The sequence below is a fragment of the Stegodyphus dumicola genome, chromosome 2 (assembly GCF_044657685.1).
Source record: "Stegodyphus dumicola isolate Sdum_Otavi_A_Nest chromosome 2, ASM4465768v1".
Taxonomy (NCBI): Eukaryota; Metazoa; Arthropoda; class Arachnida; order Araneae; family Eresidae; genus Stegodyphus; species Stegodyphus dumicola.
The window spans coordinates 36,749,994-36,775,722 of record NC_140769.1 but is presented as its reverse complement, the minus strand read 5'-3'; the positions used below and the strand labels follow the sequence as shown (position 1 = coordinate 36,775,722).

The window sequence follows — 25,729 nt, the reverse complement described above, 5'->3', positions numbered from 1 at the left end:
AACTGCGTTACATCTCATTCATTTTATAACTCAGAATGCACAAAAATTATATCATCTGAAGAATTATCTAATCGTCGCCACATGTTATATTCGAATACTATAATAAATCTAAAACGATGTATAAAAGAAATTCAACAAATAATAATTTTTAAAAAAATGTGAAAACTTTAAAGATTTTAAATAACGCCCAAAGTTTTTTTTTTTTTTTTTTTTTTTTTTTTTTTTTTTTTTTTACGTGTGTTACCTTTATTTATTAAATATCATCATGTTCTTCACACTGAAACCATAAAAATTCAATTAAAATGAGCGTATCTTTAAAATTTCGGATACAATGTCCCGCGTGCTGGAGATTTTTTTTTCTTTTTAAACCCCGTTCGGTGTTGCCATTGCTCGCTTTGAAATCGTTGAGTTTCGTTCAAATATTCGTTAAGGTGTTACAAAATATGAAATCGATAATAAAACAAATTACAAGTTAGGGCTTCCAGATGCCCATAATTCGGTGGAGCATTACGTTATTCAAAATTTGATGGCTTTAGGTGCCGCTGTTTTATGACAATGCGAGAAACATACATACATTTATGCAGATTCTTCATTATTTAATTTTTCTAAATATAACACAGGGCGATAATATTTGATGGCAACAATTTGAAAAGTGAAACGATGGTTTGGCATTTTCGATGCAAACAAGTTTTCGGTGCAAAATGTCAAAACGATATTAATACCCTTCTGGGTTAAAGCAGTTTTTGACAGACGATTCAGCGTCGCTTATTTAATGCGCATGCGCTACTCGTAAACATTCTCCTCTGGCCTCGACAGAATGGCGACAATATTTGCTGCTACTACGAAACACTTTTTTCCTCGAATTCAGTTCTCACTTCGTGGCAAGTCAAAAATACATAAAAACTCAAAATATCTTCATTAAAAATTTAAAGGTATAGAAAAACATAAAACACCAAATTTTTACAATTAAAATTGGAGTTTCTGCGCGAAAACAACTAAAATCTTCATTTTTTATTTTAGCAAACATGTTGCGGCGACAATCAAGTCGACATATTAACTGTGCCTATTCCAAGAGATTTTACATTTTAGATAAATTTGCAATAAGAAAGAACGAGCAGACAGACTGCAGTTCTCAAAGCATTTTGATTGGATAATAGTAAAATCCTAGTATACGGTGCGCATATTTCAGAAGTGCACATCTGTGTAGCCACCGAGGGAGTGGCTTCAAGAGCGGACCAATGAGCATCCAGTAATATTTCTGTCAAGTCACATGACCTTTCGCGTGCTTTAAGATTTAAGGAAGATGGTTAAAAGTATTCTGCCACGCAATTTTCTGTACAAAATAATTAAAACATCGTCGATTGCTTCTGAAACTTTTCATTGCGAAGTTAGATCAAATATAGGAAATTATGAAGATTTCTCTACCTGGTTGAAATAAACACACGTCGGATACTTCGCAAAAATATCGATGGGAAATATTACTTAATAAGTGGTAAATAAGATGAAGAAAGAAATATGTGATAAACATCTGAGCCCAAATGCAATCTTTACATAAAACTATGCGTATGAGAAAAATATTTACACCAAATATATAAGTAAATAGAAGTCAGAACTTTTTATTGCAGTCTATATGAAAAAGATGTTCTACAATAATAATAACCAATGCAGAATTTTATTCAAAATGAACTTTACTAATTTGCATTCGTGTACATTTAGTGCGTTAAATTTCACATTTAATAAATGCTCACTCTTAAATGTAGTGCCTACACAAGAAATACTCATCAAACAGAGTGAATTTATCGTATTCACAACCAGTATATTCAATTTATTCACATATAATTTTTAATGTTAACGATGGATATAATCAAATCATATGTGTTCGGAATCTTACACTTTAAAAATCAAAAGAATCCAAGCACTGAAATAAGAAAACACTAGATTCATTGTAACACTTTCAGTCATTCTCAGCTCAATTAAAAAAATATACACTTGCATTCTCATAATCCACACAATATGCCGTGAATATCAATCCTAATATTAACGCGTGATAAAAATCTCGAAAGTGAAATGTCAATGATTAATCAAACTCAAAAGATAAAAGCGCTACAAGATTTTCTACTATTACGCCATATATTTATAATTGCGAGATAAATACAAATTAAAACGTAAACAACATACGCTCACTTGCACGAAGATTTAGCGTCACAAGAGCAATAGCTGCTCATTGGTCCATTTTCGAAACCCCTCCCTCAGTGGCTACGCTGATGTGCACTTGTGAAATATGCATACGGTGCAGCCTTGGCGCGATTTTGAAAATTATCGCCAACACCAAAAATGACCCAAAGAACGTCTATGTATATACTATACACTATATATTATCACTACATACATACTATATACTATGTATAACTATATATATTCTTTGAATAACTCGTTTACTACTCATCATATATGTTTCGTTTTTACTGCTCATCATAAAGTCGCCAAAAGAAGCCAAATCCCGTATGCACCGGATACTAGGATTAAACCTTAGATAATTAATATTGCTCTAAAATTACTATTGGCTGGTTGAGTTTAGGTTTCATTTACATCATCATAATTACGTAAAAATCATATGACATAGATTTTTCTCGAAATGACGCAGTGCAGAGAGGGCTTACTATTTTTAGAAATCGAGAAGGGAAATTTACATTGCTAATTTAATCTTTTATATATTCTTTATTTTTCTTACATATATATATAACATTTTGCTTTCAAATTACTTCAAAACATCTTTCAAAATATAACTTACCAGTATGGATGCACACTTTTAAAATAATTCTACTTTAATTAAACTTAGGAGATAATATAATCAATTAATCAATACTGATTAGGAAATAAATTATTATATATATATATATATATATATATATAATCAATTAATCAATACTGTTTAGGAAATAAAGGTGTGGCCGATTGCAACCAAAATGGAAGGTCCTCAACTACATGTTATAGCAGTCCTAAATACTAAATTTCAACTACTCCTTTTTGAGTTATGAGAGATAAATACGTACGTACGTACAGACGCCACGAAAAATCTCTACGGAATCCATTTTAAATCACATTTATAATTCGTTTGGGAAAAAAAAAGAGTCCTTTATTCAGTCCTTACGTACAGATGTCACGCGTAAACATCGTTACATTGCATTCGATAGCGGTCAAAATGGATATTTTCGTTGGAATATGGTATCCGGAATTTTCGTGATTACAATACAATTTCGAATGATTACAATTTCGTGATCCTTTACTTCGTACAAGGAAGTAAAAACAGGAGGAAAATTGCTAAGCTGTATAATTTTGATTTTACTTTTTATAACTGGTATTTTAAATACAATATTATTTTTTAAAACATGTTTTCATTCCTATTAGGTTTTAAATAACTTTTATTTCTAAGAACCTTTGAATCAGGTTTTATGCTACCTTTCGGATTTGGCAATTCGTAATTTCACAATATGAAAAACTTCACTTAGAAGGAATTTGAAAGATTATTATTGTTATAAAAAATGCGCACCGAAATCGGAGATTTTTAGAACGTATCCATATATCACAGCGCTCGTTAAATTAATTTACTCCAGTATTAGCAAAAGAACCAAGGTTCATAGCTAAAGGCGTTTTCGTAAAGGACTTCATAAGGAAAAATAGTTCGCATTAATTTATGTATCAGCAAATTCCCCATTTAATCACTGGAAAGAAAACAGCAGAGTTGTTTTAAAAGTTTTAGTCAACATCTATATTATCACAGAAGTACAAAATCTCATTATTTAGCCTGACAAACCCAAACATACACTCATATCTATTTATACCACCGTCCGACATTTTCAAGGTCAAAAGTCAGCTAAATCCTTTATCAATCTTTCATTTTATCTTTACAAGCTTGTTTTGAGTGCAGAAGAAGAAACAGAAGTTAAATAACATTAAACAGAAACATTATACATCAAACTTAAGAGAAAATTCAATACAGTAGATTTCTCGAATGACTTCCAAAAAAAAAAAAAAAAAAAAAAAAGGCCTATGCCGTTTTAAAGCCTTAAATTGTGCAATAACCAAAGTATCGTTATTTTCTATACTTTTCCTTAAACTTCTGTACATACATTTTAATCTTTATGTTATTTAATTTTGAAAAGTACTTTATTAAGCAAAATAAATATTTCAATCAAAATGCAAAATAAATATTGGGTATATATTGAATAATAAATATTGGTAAATATTTTGCATTCCATTTAACAAATAATTAAACTTAACAAAGTACTTTATTTTGGAATTCAAAAGTGAAAAAAAATAGTCAATCTCTTCTGAACTTTTGGTTTTACAGTGAAAAATAAAATCGTGCTTCAAAGTAATATGACATCAAGAATCGAAAACACTGACGGCAAAAAAAGATGTTTTTTGTCCTGAAAACTTTATTCCCCAGCAGCAACAAACTAACTTAAACGCAAAAAATTAAAAACAATACGAACTACAAACTTGAGATGCAGAATTACTTTGGCAAATGGATTACATTGTTAACACAATCGAGAAACACTGGGAAAGAGCATGGTAAGATTTCGATTCATAAACAAGAAACGAGACTCACTTTTTCGTATTAGGGGACGAGGGGATGTGGCGTCCTTTCCACAGACCGTCGTCCTATTCGAACAATGTCTGCTGTAAGTTACGTAGTCTTCCGCCTATACTTATCACTATTTGAAAGGTATGTCCCAAAGTGTGTCCGACGTTCACTCAACTCTCGTTTCTTCATGCACGTGAGTCCAACGATTGATCAACAACAGCGCAAGTTCCAGCGTGATTCACAACAATCGTCCTTTCCCGCGGCCTCGCTATTCTGGGAGGGTGTGAAGAGCCAGGGTTGCCGGAATCAATAAGTTGCTCACTGACTGTTCGAGGAGCGCGCCAAACTGGAACAAGGTTGTCTCGAAGGGAGATTATGCAACATAACGGGAAAACTCCCTTAAACATCGCCTCTTCCGACCGCAACGAAGGGCGAATTGAAGCTACGAAGCAATTTCCAAGGTGCTTCCATTGATTCGTCATTACAAAACCAAGCAAACGGAACAGACATGTTGTTGACAGCAGGTTGAAGTGCATCGAACGACTTTCTATACGCAGTTTTTTTTTTATTTTTAAACTGAATGCCTTTTAATCGTATTGTTTAAAGGGATGTAGAAATATAACTTCTATCAGCAAATGCAGCAAATTCATTAATTGTTATTGCTAAGTTGTGTAACACGTGGCATCAGAAACAATCTTCAGCTAGTAATAAAGACAGTTTTTATAAACGTTTCTTACCAATAGTGAAAATAATTATTTATTCTAATAGTGTAAATTTTTAAAAATTATGAACCAAATATATGTATATAAAAAGAAAATCTGAAAGACTTCAGATTTTAAATTACGTCCAAAGGGGCTTTTTCTAACGTTTTGTGTGTTACTTTTATTTATTAAATAGCATGTTCTTTGCACTTAAACCATAGAATTCAGTTCAATAGCAATGTCGCAAAATAATTTTAAAATGAGCCTATCTTTAGAATTTCCGATACACAGTTCCGCGCGCTGGAGATAAAAAGGTTTTTTTTTTTTTTTTTTTTCCGTAGAGTGTTGCCATTGTTCGCTTTGAAATCCTTGAGTTTGTTAATAAAAAATTCGTTAAAAATTTACAAAATATGAAATAGATAATAAAACAAATTTCAAATATGGTCTTCCACATGCCCATATTCGTAGGAGGATTACGTCATTCAAAATTCGATGGCTCTATGTACCGTTGTTTTATCACAATGCGAGAAATATACATACATTTATGCAGATTTTTCATTATTTAATTTCTTTAAACAGTATGAGGCAGTTTACGCAAATATTTATACCATTAGTTATTTTCATTATTAATCAAATTATATTTATTAATTTTTGAAAAATTATAATTTATACTACTAGTACTATAAAAAAGGATGTCTATTGTTTTAAATCCCTTAATTTGTTATAATAGTACACCAAAACAGGAATTAAAGATATTATGGTGCGTGGAATGGCAATGGTTCTTTTAGCACTTGAAGTTTTCTAGGTTTTTTTTTTTTTTTTTTTTTTTTTTAACCTTCGTTTGTTTGTTTTGAATAAACGATCAGAGGAAAATTTCGTTATAGACATCAAAATTTTATTAGTATGCGTGATTTATCTTCTTTCATCTTACCTTATTTAGCTATTAAATTCTGAATTCCCGTAGCTTTTCACTCTAGTATTTTCACTTCAAAGAAATGAGGGATTCTACTGATGACCGTTGTTAATTAGGTTTTTTTTTTCTATTTTCTGTCTTTCATTATCTTTTTTAATTCCTGCTATTTAGCTCCCACTCTCTCTATATCTTATTCAAATTTTCAGTCGTTAATAAAATACTTTTATTCATCCACTTAAGTTCAAATACATTTTTTAAACTTGTAGTGGATGATACTTGATGTTAATACAGTTTTTTACATATTATTTTTTTTATTTTAAATTAAAAAAAATTCATATTAAATTTTTACATATTAATTTTTTTAATTTTTAAAATTCTTGTTTGCATTTTATTTTATTTTATTTATTTATTTATTTTTTGAATTTTTAAATATTTTTGTTGATCTAAGACTTTTACATTTACATTTACATGACCTTTACATTTTTTTTATTTAATTAATTAATTTTCAATCGTTAATAAAATACTTTTTATTCATTCACTCAAGTTCAAATACATTTTTTTAACTTGTAGTGGGTAACACTTGATGTTAATACATTTTTTCACATATTAAAATAGTTATTAGTTTTTAATTTTAAAAAATCGTATTTTAAAAAAAATTTGTCAAAATTTTTCTTAATTGACCTAAGTTGGAATTTAATTTTTTTATATTACTTGTTATTTGGTTAGTCTAATAAATAATTGAAGAGAATAATTATAATCGTTATATTAATTTGCTTACGTATACATAGCAGCTTACAAATTTATAAAAATTTCAATTAGAAAGGACGGGTAATGGTTACCTTAAACGAGCATTGCAATTTTAATTCATTATGCTACTTTTGATATTTCATGTATTTCTTTTTTTATTTTGCAATTAAGTACAGAAAATCGGTGTCTGAATATTTAAATATCCACATGTAACAAACAACACATACATGATGACATTATCAAGATCATTATGCTGTACTGACTTGGAGATTCTTAAAAGTTCTGTACTTGCACGAAGAAAAAAACTTCCTTGGATTGGGATCACGGAATGTTCAAGGAATGCTATCCCATTTGTTTCACACATGCATTTTTCGATCCTTGCCTTCTATAGCCGCCTTGGCGAGAGAAACCGGCGTTGGCGCAATTCGGGCTTAAGAAAGTGCGATTTGTTGCCAAGTGTTACAAATAAAACGGTAAGCTATACGTAACTGCAGTAAACAATAAATCGGCAAATCATTCAGTATTTACACAAGTTATTTATTTTAAAGAATTTATTACACTATTTAATGAAATTCTGCAGGCAAGTTATTTAAAATAACAATTCAATATAATTTAATATATGCATTCTGCGCAAAAAAAGGGGGGGGGCCAGTTTCTATATCTCTCGTTCTACTGGACCGATTGACCGAATTTAACTTGCTTTTTTCATATCTCGAAACCGCGACTTATGATATGTATTATATATAGCATTGTCCTAATACAGGTACTTTGTTACAAAATCGGCCTTTTTTTAAAATGACATACCGAATTTTTTATATATTTCGATTCTACGATTCAGATTATGTCCAAATATTAAATTTCACAAAATTTGGTGAGAAACTTACCGAGAAATTTAAAAACTTTTTCTTGGCGCACTTTTTTCAGTTTGCGCCAAGAATAATTCACTTCAGAATTCAGCGAAATTCTGATTTATACATACTTAAAGTAACTTAAGTAACTGAAGTTAAAAGTAACTTACTTTAAGTAAAGTAACTTACTTTACTTAAAAGTTAAAATTAACTTTTCTTTTCCTATTTTCATTGTGCGGGAGCGGAAAAAAAAGTTCGTTGTTAATTTTTTGAAATAATTTTAATTCAGTGCGTAAAGCGCATTTGCGTTATTACCACTTATAACAAAAATGCCAAATTTCACAATGCTTCAATATATAAATTCATGTATATCATTGGAAATTTTGAATAAAAAAAAACTATAATTTTGTGCTGGTATACCCAGAAATACATCTACTTTGAGGGTATAGTAAAAATTTTGTAGGTTATAATTGAAAAACGTTTTAGAAATATTTATAAAAATTACTAAAAGATACAAAATTTAAAAACAAATCAAAGAATATCGACGAATTTTATTTGGATTGAAACTAAATTTCCAATTGTGACAGAAGGAATTAAGTTCAATAAAAGAGAGAGAGAAATTAATAACTATATACCAAACTGAATTTACACTGAGGAACTAAAATTTTGAGAGCTAAATTTTTAAAAGCTACTTATGCGATTTTTACGAAGCTTGTCACTTTGGCATCATTTGAGCGTCGAATCGAAATACGGAAAAAAAAACTGGTATGTTATTTCAGAAAAAGTCCGATTTTTTGTCAAAATATTTATGTTAGAACAATTCTATGTATAAATCCAATATATTTCCTAAGTAGCGCTTTCCAGACAATGACGCAAGTTACATTTGTCAATCGGCCCAGTAGAGAACGGGATATAACTGTCCCTCTTTTTTTTTAATTATTGTATTTAATATGTAGGGTTTTGCTATGTATATAGGCTTGCGTCAATGTTCTGCAGACCTTACTGGACTGAAAGAGAATCACCGCTAAAATGGAAAACAAATGACTATGTCTTAAGAAGGTTAAAATAATCTTTTTATTTAACTTTTAAATGAACAAAAGAAACTGCTTGGGAGACAGACGAAACTCCGCTAATGACCTAAAGGTCATCAAGTTTCAAGCTGTAGTAATAAATAAATAAATTTATAACTAGTAACTTATAAACATTTTTATTTATGCGTCGAAGAAAAATTTAAAGAACATATTGTATTTATATTATTACCTAATTTTGTTTCACTGTGCAAATAAATTTTCTTTGAAAAATTATAAAATTTTGATAATTTATTTATTTTTAGTTTAAATTCAAGTAAGATATTAAATGATTAATTAAACACGTTAGAATTACTTAAAAGAAAATCAGTATAATAACTTAATTTTTAGTTGTTAATACATTTGAATTACAAAGTATAACCTACAAAAGCATCTTACAAGTGCCAAACATTCAGATAAAAAATAAATTTGAATGTTTTTCTTTTGGGAAATTATTATTATTGTTTATCTATGCTTTAATAAATATTTAGTAAGCGAAATTAAAAATGTATTATGAATATTTTTTACTTTGTTAGAAAAAAAAAAATTTTTTGGAAAAAAAAAAAAAAAAACTTCTGGACCATCAGTGGATTTTAGGTAGTGCATTTGGCCTACATGCAGTTTATGTTTGAGACCATTGCTGTAAGTCATTTGCCGCCAATTGTTCGTCAACCCTTTGAGCGTTATGGACGTAAAATTCTATATTCCAAAGATGGTCTCTCATATACTATGTTACACATGAAAATCTCTCCCTGATCCTGATAAATCCGATTTTGAGTTGGATGCATATTAGGCCAAAAAAAAATCCGTGCACAAAGTGAAAGGTCCTTTTTGAAATTATAATCAAGAAGATACAGATTATTATACAGCCTTTTTGGGAACTTTGACATTTTAGGGATAAACCCATAACGCTCGGAATGAAAGTTAAGCAATGTAAAATACTATTCCCGAAAGTCCCCGAATGTTAATTACGTGGCATATTTTACTTCAAAAGACTTGTGAAAATCCTATTTTGCCGACTTGAGTGTTCGTAATTTGAGACACTGGCATCCCAGGTGTTAGATGCTCAGGTAATTTCTTCATGATCTGACGTTTTGTATCTTTCGAAGATGCTTCATTTATTTTGCAAATATATACCTGAAGAAATCATCCATAGATTCGCGGATAAAGAAAGCGTATTCGTGAATGATTATCTCAGTGAATATGAGGGAATTTTGAGCAATAAAAGGCGGTGTAAAAGAACGCGCTATGCGCAGTTATTCTGTGGTTGTAAATATGGCTTTATGATTTAGTGGAGGCTGAGTGACAATTCATGAACTGAACAAGGATGTTTAACAGAACGTCAGCGTGCATGCTTTTGGGAAATGCAAATTAAATTTAAAAGGAAAATGAACACTTGACTATCGTTGTGCAAAGTGGAATTAACGTACCTCATACATCTATGTATTTATAGTTTTATTCTGAGTGACTGAACTCTGTGATGTTCTGCGCGAGTGAACATTTCTAAATTACGCAACAGAAGGTAAACGATGAGAGATATATAAAACCCTAGTATGTTTCACATCATTAAAAAGATAATAGGAAGATAATTATAAATTACACACAGAAAATAAAGAGCTTACACGCTTTCTTTGTAAAATATGCTTAAAATTATAATACATCCTCGCATTAGAATATTTTTAGGTGCGTATTTCTGTTCAAAGATTGTGCCATTTTGTCCAGTTCTATTTCTTGGCAACTTGATTTCAGTATTATTTTAATGCATTATAAGGTATTTCTCCAGCCTTCTTAACGAGCCTTCGTGGTGTAATGGTCTGCACGCTAAGCGCGTAATTGAGAGTTCCCGGCGAAGGCGCTGCTAATTTTTCATCTTGCCTGCTTCCAAAAAATACCTAATGTCTCTACAAGCATATAGTAGGAAAAGTATGCATGGGCATAAAAGTGTATAAGTGATACAATTCAGAGCCTGATTTAGAAAAGAACAGATGGGGCATTTTTCCCAGCTTCCTCTTTTATAAGTTTTTTTTATCCTTTATGTATTTTTTCTGTCCTGTGTTTGCTCACAGAACAAGATATTTCTCTGGGTAAAATCTGGGTTTCTCATGTAGTATCATCTCATCTACGCGAAATATGCGTATATGACTCAGCATAAGCACACCTGATAAACACCGAGTAAGCTGCAATTGAATTCAGAAATTGTATTGAACTAAGAACAAGCTTTTGGTTTCCGTATACAGCTGTTTAGTAATATTTATGTTATAGGAGTGTAAGGTTTATCCTAAGTTTCTAACATTTAATTTTAGTTAAAGCTACTTTTCTGTTCTTCCTAATTTCAGCTTACAATTTCCAACCAGATTGTGTTTTTTTGAATCGCGTTTAATGCAAATGAGGAACAGTGGTATTTAAGTTCCACTAACTTCGAGAGACAGCCTCAGAGTTTCTGACTTGCGCACGTTCGCCTTTTGGCTAAGTCTCTCCAAGCTGTAACTACGCTCGGCCGTATCACTGGCTGGCCCTTTTGACAGCTTCGCTAGCTTATTCGACATTTAGGGGCCAACTACTTAGAATTTTGATAGCTTCGGTTATGTCTTTTTAGTTAAGCATTAGTTAAGTTTTGTTTCTGATTAATTTGAGTTCAAGCCCGAGTGGAGGCTTTACTGTACGAAGTTGAGAAAGGAGCCGACTGTTAAATTCTTATTTTGAGAAATAAAGGGTAATTAACCATTCTCGAGTTTACGTCTCTGTTCCCGAACTAAAGCGATTATTCGCGAGCTGTTCATTAGGTTCTCCACATTTAGCTGTTAGATAAAAGGATGGAACCCCACAGGGGTTTACTTAAATTAAATTACTTAAATTAAAAATAAAAATTAATAGTTACTTTTAATTTTAAAACAACGTTCCTATATCTTCTTAATTCCCACCTAGAATTTCCTGCCAGAATGAGCTTTTAGTATCGCGTTTTATGTAAATGAGGAAGAATCAGTATTTAATGGGAAGTTTCAGTCACTTCCGTAGAAGAGCTCAGAAGTTCCCAGTAGAGTGTGTTCTGCCTTCTCGCCACGTCATTGCTTTAAGCCGATTTTACTACGTTCGGCCGTATCCTCACGTGCCTGTTAGTATTTGCCGGTGAGGTTTAAATAAGGGCCAACTCGGTTACTTATTTCTGTACAGCTTCGGCTAAGTTTTAATGAGAATTAATTTAGTTTCTAATTTTCTACTTTAAGATTAAGCCCAAGTGAAGGTTTTTCTGTAAACCCGAGAAGGGCCGTCTGTAAATATTCTCAAGTTAAAATAAAAGGGTAATTTAACCCTTCTTTGGACTTTATTATTGTAATTGTCAGTAGACCAGCGAATAGTCCACACTCTTCTCAAGTTGTAGTTGCCACGGACACTCAAAGATGTATCTCATGAAAACGTGTTTTGAATTTTTTTTATTTATATTTTACGTTATATGCTTTATGTGTATTTTACTTACATTTATATCTGTAGTTATTTATAATTATAGTTTATATTTAATGTTCTCTTTTATATTCTAAACTAAACTCAGTGGCGCAACAGACCTAGTGGGGCACGGTCTGCAGTGCTCTCTTTCTGCTTTCTTGATCTTTGGGCCCCGGAGTGCATCAGCATATGCCCTGGGCAAGTGGTCAGCTTGTCGCAGGACCCCCCGGTGTTTAGTCCCCAAGCGAACTTGGTATTCATTTTATCGACCCATTTAAGGAATGAAAGGCTAAGTTAACCTTGCCAGCCCGGGGATCGAACCACGGACCTATGGTGCAGCTGCGCAACGCGCTAGCTAGTTTTATATTCTAGTATTGCAATACATTTCTTACATCCTCTGTCTCCAAAATATTGTATTAATATCTAGCTCTGGTATGGCAGTGAGACTTATTTAAATTCTTCAATAAATTCTGGCTACTGGAGGACAAAGGGCATACACCTGCTTAACTCTGGTGGACGCCAAGTGCCCACCGTCCACCGTCCCCCATCCTATATTTTATAAAAAGAAGAAGAAATATTTTAGGAATTGTTAATCCCCCCCCCCCCAAATTTCTGTCTCCTTCTCTCTGTGTCGGAGAAGGGAAGTAGGCATATATTCCACATAATTAGCACTTTTGGTAAACATAAAATTTTTATAAACCGAAACCATGAAAAGAAAAGCATAAAAGTGTGAATCTTTTTTCATTCAATTAACTTTAAATGAGAAAAGTTTCAAATTTTGAAAAAGTTTCAAGTTTTCATTTAAAGTGAAATAACTGTAAACGAAACAATGTTGAACTGTTAGGCATTTCTTGAAATCCGTTACGCAATTCAGCGATATCAGGTACCTCGAAAAAAATTAGAAGACAAGACTTCCATTTGAAATTTTCCTTGGGCCTTCAGTTACGTAAATCGACCACTACGCAATGATGATTCGACGTATTTGACTCTGTAATGATAAATTCGATGTATCTGACTGCAAATAAAGCGACTGTTTAGTAAGCTAAGAAATTCTTTATTATCCAGAATGAAAAGCTTTATTCTTCTACATTGCATCATCCACTTGGGGATAACCTTTCTCTCCCTTGGGGGGAGAGAAAGGTTATCCCCAAGTAACGCATTAAGAACATGATCAAAGCTGTAGTAGGAATACTTATGTCACTCAATAGCCAGCTATCACTTTCATAAGCTCAGGTACAAATAAATTGTTTTTAAGGTAATTTTTTGAAAGCAGGAGATGTGAAAAATGAGCAATGCCCTCACCGGGACTCGAACGACAGACTTCTCGAATACGCACCGAGCGTACTGACAACTACACCGCGAAGGCATGTTAAGAAGGTGGGAGATATACCTTATAAACCTAACTGAATGAACCTCTAAAAACGTTCTTTGGCAATAAAATCCTAGTTTGCACGTTTATTTTATTTATCATATTGTTTTTTAAATGTCCATTATTCAGACTTACATAAAAAATAAAGAAATAAAAAATGTGCTATTTTCGTAAAAATCCCATTGGAAGTGGAAAATCTAAAAGTGGCACGCATATATATATATTTCTCTCCCGCAGATAGTGGATATATATTTCTCTCCCGCAGATAGTGGCATTCTATTCAAAAATGTTGGAAAAATAAAGGAAAGTAAATTATAGAGAAAAATAACATGAAAACAAGATTTTTCCTCTTTTCCCGTGGAAAGTTAACTTCGCTAGAGATCAGAATGATAGTACAAAAACGAGATGGAGCGATTTTCTAATAATCTTGTCGCCAATTTGGCGATAAAAGTGAAAAGAAACAGCATAAATACAATTTCACTCAAATAAGTAAGAGCACATTCATTGGGCTAGTGCAGTCACGTGACTAGCGGAGTGTTGTTTGGGCTATTGACCGGTATTCCGGATTTCTCTCACGTAACTTTGTTTGTAAGATAATTATGTAATCGCTTTCATGAATCTCGCAATACCTGATGACCACATGACCTCGAATTTTTTTTCCAATGTGAATGACGTTGTACAGCTTTAGAACAACATTTCTTACTTTTTGATGTAAAGCAAAAGGTAAGAAAGCATAATATTTTGGTAGCCCTTGCGTCATAAATTAATGGTATAAGGTGGATGCGATATAAATCTTAAGACATACGTAAACTTGATACGTAAACTGATGTAACATTAAATATCAAATACCGACGTGATTTTATGTTTCTGTTACGTTGCGCATGCGATTTGTGGTAATTTCTCAACTTCGAACGAGTTGTAAGAGAAATGATTTCGCTAGAAGCGCATTTTTGCTAGAAACTCCTCGAACACTTTCCATTTTTCCATTACGGCGTAAAATTCATTGGTTAATAAAAAGAACCTTTCTCCCCCCCCCAATCAAACGTAAAACTAGTTCCCTATCCCCTTATCCTCCTTGAACTCAAAGATAGTACGCACTTGTGGGAAGAGAGCCAAAAACAAAATGGCGCTTGGCAACTTCAGATTACTGTGTAATGCCTCAAAAAAGAGTATACCACTAAAAATGTTTAATTTTAAAAAAAATGCAAAATATAAACATTTTAAAAACATGCTGTAACAATTACGTAACATACGGCATTGACATATCTTTTGTTAATTACAGCTTGGTTACAAATGTTACATAAATTATCAATAGAACTAAGGGGCAATTTGCGCAGAATTTATTAATTTCGTTTTGGTATTTTGCGTAGTCCACTATAAAACGGCGTTTCATTTTTCAAATTGTTGCCACCAAATATTAGAGCTCTGCATTATAGTTACAGAAATTAAATAATGAAGAATCTGCATGGATGGATGCATCATTCTCGCAGCGTGATTTAACATTTTGATGATCTCGGTACCTAGAGCCATACAATTTTGAATAACGTAGTCCTCCATTCGAATATGGGCATCTGGAAGCCCGAATTTACAATTTGTTTTATTATCTATTTTATATTTTGTAAAACTTTAACGAATTTTGATTAACAAACTCAACGATTTCAAAGCGAACAATGACAACACTGTGTTTGTGTTTGTACGTGTTTGTGTGTGTGGGGGGGGGGTAATCTTAGCGCGCGGGATTGTGTATCGGTAATTCTAAAGATATGCTGTTTTTAAATATTTTTTGATATTGCTGTTGAATTGAATTTTATGGTTTAAATGCGAATAACATGATATTTAATAACGGGTAAAACACAAAACGTTAAAAGAAGGCCCCTTTGGGCGTAATATAAAATCTGAAAGCTTTCAGATTTTTCATGTATTTATTTATTTATTTTATATGTATTATTAAATAAAGTTTTTTTTTTTAATTTACACCAATTAAATACATTATTAGAAAAATAAAAAAAAGCTTTAAATAATTAACGAATTCTTTTATGTCTTTTAAATAACTCAATCAGTAACAAACTGATTCAATTTTGAAAGACAAAGATTTTATCCCTTGCCGAATGGCAACGCTCTGAGTAAGCGCAACAGGCGTGGACAGTGGAAGGTAAAAAATCGGTCTTTTATTTTGCAGTTGCCAAGAGCTGCTTTTATATATATATATATATATGTTTTAAATTTGTTAGTTTTGCCAGGGCAGAATTTTATGCACAGAATTATAATAAAATTTATTCCACTCAAGTTAAAGGAAAGACAGAATGAGAAAGAAAGAAAGGAAAAAAACAGTGTAAACGCAGGAAATTTTTGTATTCCACAGCAGAATTTTTGGTTTTCAGTAAAACTATTTCTCAACCCCATCCTTTATGATGTCAGATTTGTGATTACCCTGCAGTTTTCAGTAAACCTAAATGAAAGCCTTTTGTACTCCTAGCTCCAGAGGCATTAGATAAGTCAACAAAGACATCGTCATCCATTACTGCTCCGGATCTAAGTCCCAACAAATACTCTTTCTTTCAATTTAGAAGCACTAGCTTTGGCAGTTTCTTTATACCAGTATGTATTGAATAAGTCCCCCTCTCCAAGCTTTTCAGGTATCTTTTCATCATCCCCAATATAATGAGGAAGGAGTAGAATAACAGACTAATTTGCCTTAAAGCTAACTACTTCAGTCTTGACAAGTCAGAATAAGCTTACCACAACTGCGTTCTCTTATACACAGTCCAGTCACATTAATGTGACCATCTGTCAAAAGCCAGAATAACCACCTTTCGCAGAGCGGACTGCTGCGAGACGTGCAGGAAGAGAGTCACATAGGTCCCTGAAGGTGTTCTCTGGGATGTTGAGCCATGCCGACTCTAATGCCGTGGCCAGCTGCGCTAGATTACGAATCGCGTTTTATACGCCAACGTCAATCTGTCCGATGGAGCATAAAACCAAGGAGGTTAGAATAGAAGGAGGGAGGGTTCACGGTTTCCTCCACTATCGGGGAATGAAACTTCGCCGAACAAGCGGCGTCCATGTTTGTGACTTCAAAACATTGCATTACGGCAGTGACATGTACGTGTTTCTAACCTGTTCCGTGCATTTATTTTCCAGTAAAAATATGTTAAATTTATAATGAAATCCCTCGCTATTGTTGAATTTTTGTTTTAAAGTAATAAAGATGATATCCATAATTTACTATGTACAGTAAATTATTAAGAAATAGTTCGAAATCTAAATGCATGCGCATAACATTAAAGCCTTTAAAAAATGATGTTTCTGCATATTTCACGGATTTGCTTAGGTTAGAAAATAAATCTTAATAAAATAAAACAGATTTATGTGAATTCATTGATTTCAGTTTATGCGCATTTCATATTTATTAATCTCAAAGAAACTGCCTTTAATTAAGTTGAATTACAGAAATACACAGAAATATAAGTTTTTGGATACATCTTTCCCCATGTTCAATTGTGTAAATATTTTGCTTAATTTTATCACTATACTGCCCAGAAATTTGTAAGTTCATGCAAAAAAATTTTAACAACAGAACAGTTTATCTTAACTTAAAAAAATGAATAATAATTAATATATAAAGAAAAGCATTGCTTTATTTAACACCTTTACAATTAATAAAAATAGTAACAATTGATTTCTTACTTTTCATGAATGTTCTAAAACGAATTAACTAAAACGTTCAAATTATAAAATTTAAATCCTACCATATAGCATTGTATCTTAAGGAACGAAGATACCAGCTATAAACAGAAACATTAAAATGTATTTAATATATTTTGATTATAGTTATATTAAATAACCTATTTTAAGTCCTTTTTTCACATCTGGAAAGAAAACCACATGACATTGTGATATTTTTTGACATAGTTGTCATATTACATAAAAAAAGAAAATTAATACTTACGTGTTAAAAATAATGCCCGGAATTTTTTTCGAGAATCTAAATGTGCATCCATATGCAATACAAGCTGACATGCTTCAAAAAGAAAAGAAAAAATGTTGCAATGACAGACTTCCTTGCACAAGTCGCGGTGATAACAGGAAGATGGCCGCCAAGCTTCACCGTTTGAGTTGAACCTTCCCTCCTTCTATTCTAACCTCCTTGCATAAAACGCGATTCATCCGAAAACGCAACCTGTCGCCACTCAGTGGACGTCCAGCTGCTGTACTGGCGTGCAAATTCTAGCCTTCGCCGTCGATGAACAGCAGTCAGCATAGGTGCACGAACCAGGCGTCTGCTTCGGAGGCCCAGACGCAGCAATGTTCGCTGAATAGTACTTTGGGAGACACTTTTGGTAGCCCCTTGGTTCATTTTGGTGGTCAGTTGCTCAACGGTAGCCCGTCTATCTGCCCGAACGCATCTCCGCAACCGTCGTTCGCTTCTGTCATCTATGGCCCGTGGTGCACCACATTTGCCACGTCGCTGATTTTGGACAGTCCCATTTTGCCATTCACGGTACACTTTTACCACGGCGGCACGCGAACAGTTCACAAACTCAGCCGTTTCGGAAATGCTTCCACCCTTGGCCCGAAAGCCAATGATCATGCCCTTTTGGAAGTCGGATAAATCGCTTCGTTTCTGCATTACGCCAACGATTGAAATGTTTTCCGAAGCCCTCACACACCCTTTATATACGCTCAACTGCACTGTGCTGCCACCTGCCTTCTGTGATTGGTTATTTAACTCTGACATGGAAAGTACGTGGTGGTCACATTAATGTGACTGGACTGTGTATAAACGCGTTGCTTTGTGTGTATGTTTGGGGAATAGTGATGAATAAAATGAAAAGGAGGTAGAGTAATAAGAAGACAAAATAACTCCTTAATTAAACGTTGCACATCTGAATAAGTTTTCACTAACTTGCTTAAGCCGAGACAAGGTTTAACATTTTTTACGATAACAGTTAATTTTTAATTTCTTGGATTCTAAATTTAACTTTTTTTCCTTCACCCCAGAGGACGTTCCGAGTGTCATCCGGCCTCTCTTTCCCCGTCACCAAACCACTCAAAAAGGCTTGACTGGCTAGTACTTTCAGTGCCGCCATGCCGCACAGATACTATACATTTACAAATATCCATGCTGTTTCTGAGATTAGAACCCGTACCTATCGTTACGGCAGTCAGTATCACTAACCACTATACCGGTGAGGGCGGCTAATGTTTTTATTAATAAATTGACGTAAATTGCTAGAGAAAAATTGGTAGCTATATCAAAGCATTTTATCACACATATTTTAAATGTGTAGACTCGAAGCCCTTTTTGTGGTACTGAAATTATAGACTTAACGGAAAAATGTTTTCATGAAGAGTACTTAATTATCTGATAAGAAATTATTCAATGAAATGTTGTATTTGAGAAAAGATATTGTATTTGAGAAACGAGATTTTATTCTCCAATTCAGAACGATCATGTTTCTTTCAAATCCATAACTTTAATAGCTTGAGTAGTCATTTGTTTTTTTTTTTTTTTTTTTTCCCTGCATGACGTGAAATATGTGCACTGCCCTCGCCGAGACTCGAATCCTGGATCTCTTGAATACGCGTCCAGTATGTTTTCAGTTACACCACGAAGGCATGCGGAAAGGAGGGAGAAAATACGTTGTATACTTCCCTTTTAAAGAGCCACTGGGGATTGGGGGACTCAATCGTCAAATCCTGGTGGTGACGAATTATCGTCTCTCACCTTTTAGTTCGGGCGCCACTTGTAGAGTCATTAGGGTTTTTCAAGCAGGAGACGTGAAAAATTTGCAGTGCCCTCTCTGAAACTCGAACCCCGGACGGCTCGAATACACTTTTCAATACTTTCAATTACACTCTGAAGGCATGCGGAAAGGAGGGAGAAAATACTTTATATACTAAACTCGGCTTGGGACTAATAGCAGTACATTTTATTAATGAATATAATGGAACACCTCATAACTACCACTTCTACAAGTGGACAGTGTTTCTGAGATGACATTAAACGTCACCAATAATCATATTCTATAAAATAACCATTGTTCGAACTTTTGATAGTATAGAGGGCGCTGTTGCGCCGAAAGAATTCTGTGTGTTTACATTATGTAACTGTAGGTTCGCCGTTGCGATGTGTCTGTATTACTGTGATATATTTTGGTGTTTTCATTACATATAAACGAAAGATATCGTCATGTATTTTTGAATACCAAATCAAGATCAAAATTAGACTGATGCAAACTCGTCGAAACAAAAATAGCGTTAGAACAAGAATCGTCAAGTGTTATGCTCGCCTTTCGAACTACGCATTAGTATCGTTAATCGCTTCGTTTTACAGAAAATCGAAATCGTTTGCAATCATGAGGACTATTTAGATGGTTTCATTGCAACAACTGCAAAAAAAAAAAAAAAAAAATTAAGCATAGTAATTGTTTGTTGTAATAACACAAGCAAGACGATAGTCGCCAAAATTGTCTTGTCCCACGCTGTCTTTAGAAAAAATAAGTCTAGAAATACCTTTTTAAAATTTTCTTGAGAAGTGGGATTCTCCCCTTGACATCTATGATCTGTTTCAGTAAAACAGGCACTTCAAGGTCATGGCGACCTTCTTCTCATTTGCGATCCTAATGCGTGTCGTTACCACTGCTCAGAGAGAGTTACAGAATTTTAGCAAATTAGAGGATCTGACCTTATTCCCCACCCCGTAGCAGTTGTTACTATGGTTATGAAACATAGATGAATGACCTTGAAGTGTCTATTCTAAAGTAAAACTGGTATCACGTCTAAAAGCTGCCTTTCACAGTGCTTCGAAAAAAAAAAAAAAAAAAAAAAATTCTCTGAATTTTCATTTTTGGAGTACCGTAAACCTGTCCTTTGGAGAAGTCCTACGAGGAACAGAGCTGAGCTATAGGTGGAAAATTTTTCGGTTCAGTTCCAAAATGTCCTGTGTAAAATGTCCTGTAAAATGTAAAACCGGGGCATAGGCTGTAGAGACATTAGGTTAATATTGGAACAAGAGAGATTAAAAAATTAGCAACGCCTTCGCCTGGAATCGAACCACGGACCTCTGAAATACCGGCTCAGTGTGCTGACCACTACACTACGAAGGCACGCTAGGAAAGCGGGAGAAATACCTTATATATTCCCCTTTTTAAAGGGCGACTGGGGTTTTAGGGGGCTCGAACGCCAAATCCTGGTCGGAGAAAAATCCTCATCCACCACCCTTTTAGCTCAGCCGCCACTGTAGAGACATTAGGATTTTTTGGGAGGCCGGAGAGATGAAAAATTAGGAATCGCCTTCGCCGGGAATCGAACCACGTACATCGGGAATACCGGCCCAGCGTGCAGAACCACTACACCACGAAGGCAAGCTAGGAAAGTGGGAGAAATACCTTATAAGGTGCCAGCGAAACATATTTCGACTAGAAACCCTCCAATGGAAACGATAAGAGAAGATCATTTCTCGAGAAGTTCCTCCTAGCTTTAGGCGTCGTTATATATGATAACCCGACTGGACTATAGTCTAGGTCAGTTTCTTAAATTGGGGGGTCGCCAAAAATTTTAGCAGTTTTATATTTCTTTATCATATTAGAATAATTTTCCAATCACCAAATATTTTTACACAATTTATCCGATAACAGATAACGACAAGACAGTACAGACAAAGAAAAAACGAAAACGTTTCGAAGCATTCTTTTTGTAATACAAACGTTCATTTTACTTATTTTGCACGTGACGCTGACATTTCGTCTGTTACTTATTTAAAATTGTCACATTGTTCTATGTCTTAAAATTAGAAATTAAAGTTAATGACCTAAAACTGCAATAGTATATTACAGTACAAGTGAAAAAAATTGAAGGTTTCACTCACGCGTATGTCGGATTTGAGCAATGCTCATGGGGGTTAAAATTTTGCTAAATATTATGGGGTCCTGGGGTCGCGAAACAATCTCAGTGATAAAAAGGGGTCGCGACTGAAAAAAGTTACGAAGCCCTGGTCTAGGTTATAAAAAGCGGCTTTTTAAGGTAGGGATAGGGTGACCCTCCAGAGTGCCAAGTGCAAAGGGTCGCCGCACCGAATAATCAAGGTTCTTTCAGAACACCAAAAAATAACTTTGAAACATGGTATTATAATTCTCGTTTTCGGTTTATAGGGCAGGCCGAAAAGATTTCTGCCCAGGGCATCGAATGCAGTAAGGGCTGGCCAGAAGTAATGGCTCTTACTACCATGGAGGTAGGATCTCAATGCTTACTATGTTATTCTTACTTTGCTTACCAAACTCCATGTTTACCGCTACATTTTGGGTCTTTTCTCCATATGCTACTGAATTTGATAACTTTCCGAGAAAGAATCAAAATAGGTCAGTTTTTCGAATAAGATTCACAGAACAGGTTCCTATAGCAACCACCGATAGGTACAGCCAGAACTCTGTTGATATTACGTCTCTCGTCCTTGTGCAGAATGACACATATTATATCACCCACCGAAAGAGTAAACCATCTCTGGCTTATAAATAGCGATGACGATTGCTTTGTTGTCATCGGAACCAAGATCCACGAAGATCTCAAGCAAACAGTTTCGATGAGTATGTTATCGTAATAGGTTTCTAAATGTGGATATTTCTGAAGATAAACTTCAAACAATTTTACTAAAAATAAATATGGAAGGGGTAACTAACTCTGCTTGCTTTTGATAGCATTCTCTTTCTTTAGAAATGGCTGATTTGGTTTTGATTTATTTGCTCCAAAGTAAAAACTGCGTGTAGGTTGTTTGCTTTTCACGAATCTGACAAAAGCTGAAATAAATTTTTGCTGAAGGTCATTGGATTGTCTAAATGCATTTTGTCATTACAAAAAACCAAATTTATGTACACTCTGTTCAAAAGAAATGGGGCAGTTCTATATCTCCCATTCTACTGGGCGGACTGACGAAATTTAACTTGCGTTTTTTAAGTTAAATTTTGTAAACCGCAAGTTAAATTTGATATATTTTTTTGTATATATATTATATTTTTACATAGCATTGTTTTAACGTAGGTATTTTGACATAAAATTGAACTTTTCCTGAGATAACATGCCTATCTTTTTTCCGTATTTCTATTCTACGACTCAAATTATATCCAAATATTAAATTTGGTAAAAATTTATCTTGGCGCACTTTTTTGAGTTTGTGCCAAATAAATTCAGATGACGAAATTTTTAATTTATGGTTACCTATTTTCATTCCCTTTCGTTGTGCACGAGCGGGGGGAAGAAGGTGCATCTTTCATTTTTTTTCAAATAATTTTAACAAAGCGTAAACCAGGGGTTCTCAACCGGTGGTACGCGTACCACTGGTGGTACGCAAGAGAAAAATAGGTGGTATGTAAAGAAGCAAAGTATTTTTAACGATTAAATTCAAAAAATAAAACCCCCTACATCCTGACTGACTTGTAAATTTATGGGATCTGAGCTTTGTTCAAGAATGGTCGTGGTAGTGGTGGTACTAAAAGTTTTCAATTTTTGTTTAGATGCTACGCGTTAGTCGAAAGGTTGAGAACCGCTGGTGTAAACTACATTTGGCGCTATTATAGTTTATAACAAATATGCCAAATTTCAAAACTGGCCTATACATAAATTCAGGCATATCTTGGGAAACTGAATAAAAAACTCTAATTTTTGCAGGTATGCCTAGAAATACATCTACTTTAAGCTGATCGTAAAATTTTATAGGTTATAATTGAACAAAAATTTATAAAAATCATTTTAAAATACAAATTAAAAAAATAAATCAGAAAATATCTGCGAATTTTAATTGGATTGAACCTTAATTTCGAACTGTGAAAGAAGGAATCAAGTAAGTTTAGAGAATTAGAGAAATAAAAAAATTAGAGATATTAATAAATATATACCAAATTTTTTGAATTAACATCGAAAAGATAAAATTTTGAGAGCTAATTTTTTAAAAACTTGCGACTTTTACAAAACTTAGCACTTTGGCATAACTTGAGTAGCAGAAACGAAATATGGAAAAAGTCAATGGAAATATCGAAAAATTCATAAAAAGTCCGATTTTGTATTAGTATACCAATGTTAAAGCAATACTATAAATCAGCGGTTCTCAACCTTTTGACTAACGCGTACCATCTAAACAAAAACTATAAAATTTTAGTATACCACCACTATATTTTACGATGATTATTTTTCAATTTCTCAATAGAAATATTTTTAAAAAATATATTTTCTATTTGTACAACCTATTGGGTATTTGTATTAAAGATGAACACATAAAAAATATAAGATTAAAAATTGGTTACCATTTTAATTATGAAAGTTGAAGTTATAGTACTTTAATTCTAACATTTAGTGTGAAATTTGGGTCTGTTTAAGACAGATCAATTTCTTTATGTCTGGTCTTATTTCACTTAACTTAAACCGTAAATTAGGATTCACTTTTAATTTTGTTCTGCGTTTAATTTGCAAGCATGACATGGAAAAAAAATCTCTGTTAACACAAATAGGTTATACAAAAAGGGATGTGCTTGAAAGTGAAAGATGTGCTTACAAATATATGTTAGCCTAAAAAGCATATTTAAAAATAGAGAAATGCAAATTTAACATACTTTTTAATGCAGTAGAATACTTTAAAAGGCTATCAAATTTAAATTTATAAATCACATTATTAGTTTTTTTTTTTTTTTTTTTTTTTTTTTTTTTACCTGTTACAGAAGAAAAAAGATCTTTTAATGCTTTATCTGATTTGTTATAGCATTTTGATACAGTCAGACGTTTATTTTCATTAGAAATAATTGTATATGCAGAAGTAGGACTGGGAAATAATTATCAGGACAAAGTTTGCTATTTCATAGACTTGGAATTATATTGTTTACCCCTGATTTTCTTCACGGTTATCACTGTTGTATACGAACTAGTTCTGTAGTTGTAGTTTTTTCTTTCTTTTCTTTCTTTTTAGTCCAAAGGGATTTCAGTCCCGAAGGACTATTGCTTTCGTTTTGGCATTTTGCGTCGGACTCATAAACGTCGGTTCACTTTTCAAACTGTTGCCACAAAATGTTAGAGTCCTGCATTATATTTGAAGAAATTAAATAATGAAAAATCTGCATAAATGATTGTCTATTTCTCGCATTGTGATATAACAATGGTACATAGAGCCATCGAATTTTGAATGACGAAATCCTACTGCGAATATGGGCATCTGAAATCCCAAATTTAGAATTTGTTTTATTATAGATTTTATATTTTGTAAAACTTTAACGAATTTTTGATTTACAAACTCAATGCTTTAAAAGCGAGAAATGGCAGCGTTATATAGAAAAAAAAGTACTTTTATCTCCAGCTCGCGAGACTGTGTATATCGGAAATTCTAAAGATATGCTTAATTTAACATTATTTTGCGATATTGCTCTTGAACTGAATTTTATGGTTTAAGTGCAAAGAACATGATATTTAATAAATAAAGGTAACACTCAAAACGTTAAAAAAACGCCCCTTTGGACGTAATTTAAAATCTGAAAAATTTCAGATTTATTTATTTATTTATTTATTTATTTATTTATTTTTTAAACTAAATTTAGTAGATTGCTGTCTTTTTCTGCAGATTTCTCGCTATACTGTTAATTCTGAAATAAGTATTTTTTAGCGAAACATTCTTTCCTTGATCCAGCGTTCATAACTACTTCTGTCGCCATTATTTTTTGGTGACTACATATGATTGCTCCTTTTTTACCACGTGACCCCAACGCTACCGCAGACACACGGATTGAAGTTGAACATCGTTGAACTTCATCCGTCCGTTGCATGGACCTTAAGGTCCATGGTCTGTTGTCCGTTACCGCACACCGACCGAATTACAGATGTCAATCAAAGTGAATGCGCTGGCTGATTGGAGAACCGCATTCGCAACGCAGTAATGGAAACGGGTTTAAAAATTGGATACATACTCGACGCGTATTCGAGAGGTCCAGGATTCGAGTCCTGGCGAGGGCATTGCACATTTTTCACGCCTCCTGCTTCATCAAAAATCATATAATATCTCTTCAAGGTAATGATGTACCCA

General features: G+C 33.3%; 1 protein-coding gene across 7 annotated transcripts in view; it reads right to left on the bottom strand.

The window, feature by feature from the left end:
• Positions 1-25,729, bottom strand: part of SNF4Agamma (SNF4/AMP-activated protein kinase gamma subunit) — a 559,866-nt gene that overhangs the window by 430,342 nt on the left and 103,795 nt on the right. Inside the window, exon 1 of one of the 7 annotated variants that reach the window (XM_085810582.1) lies at positions 4,613-4,858. The exons of the other annotated variants lie outside the window; for them this stretch is intronic. The gene's annotated coding sequence lies outside the window, so the exon portion shown is untranslated. Of the gene's footprint in view, positions 1-4,612; positions 4,859-25,729 lie in introns of those variants that run through there. 7 annotated transcript variants of the gene reach the window in all.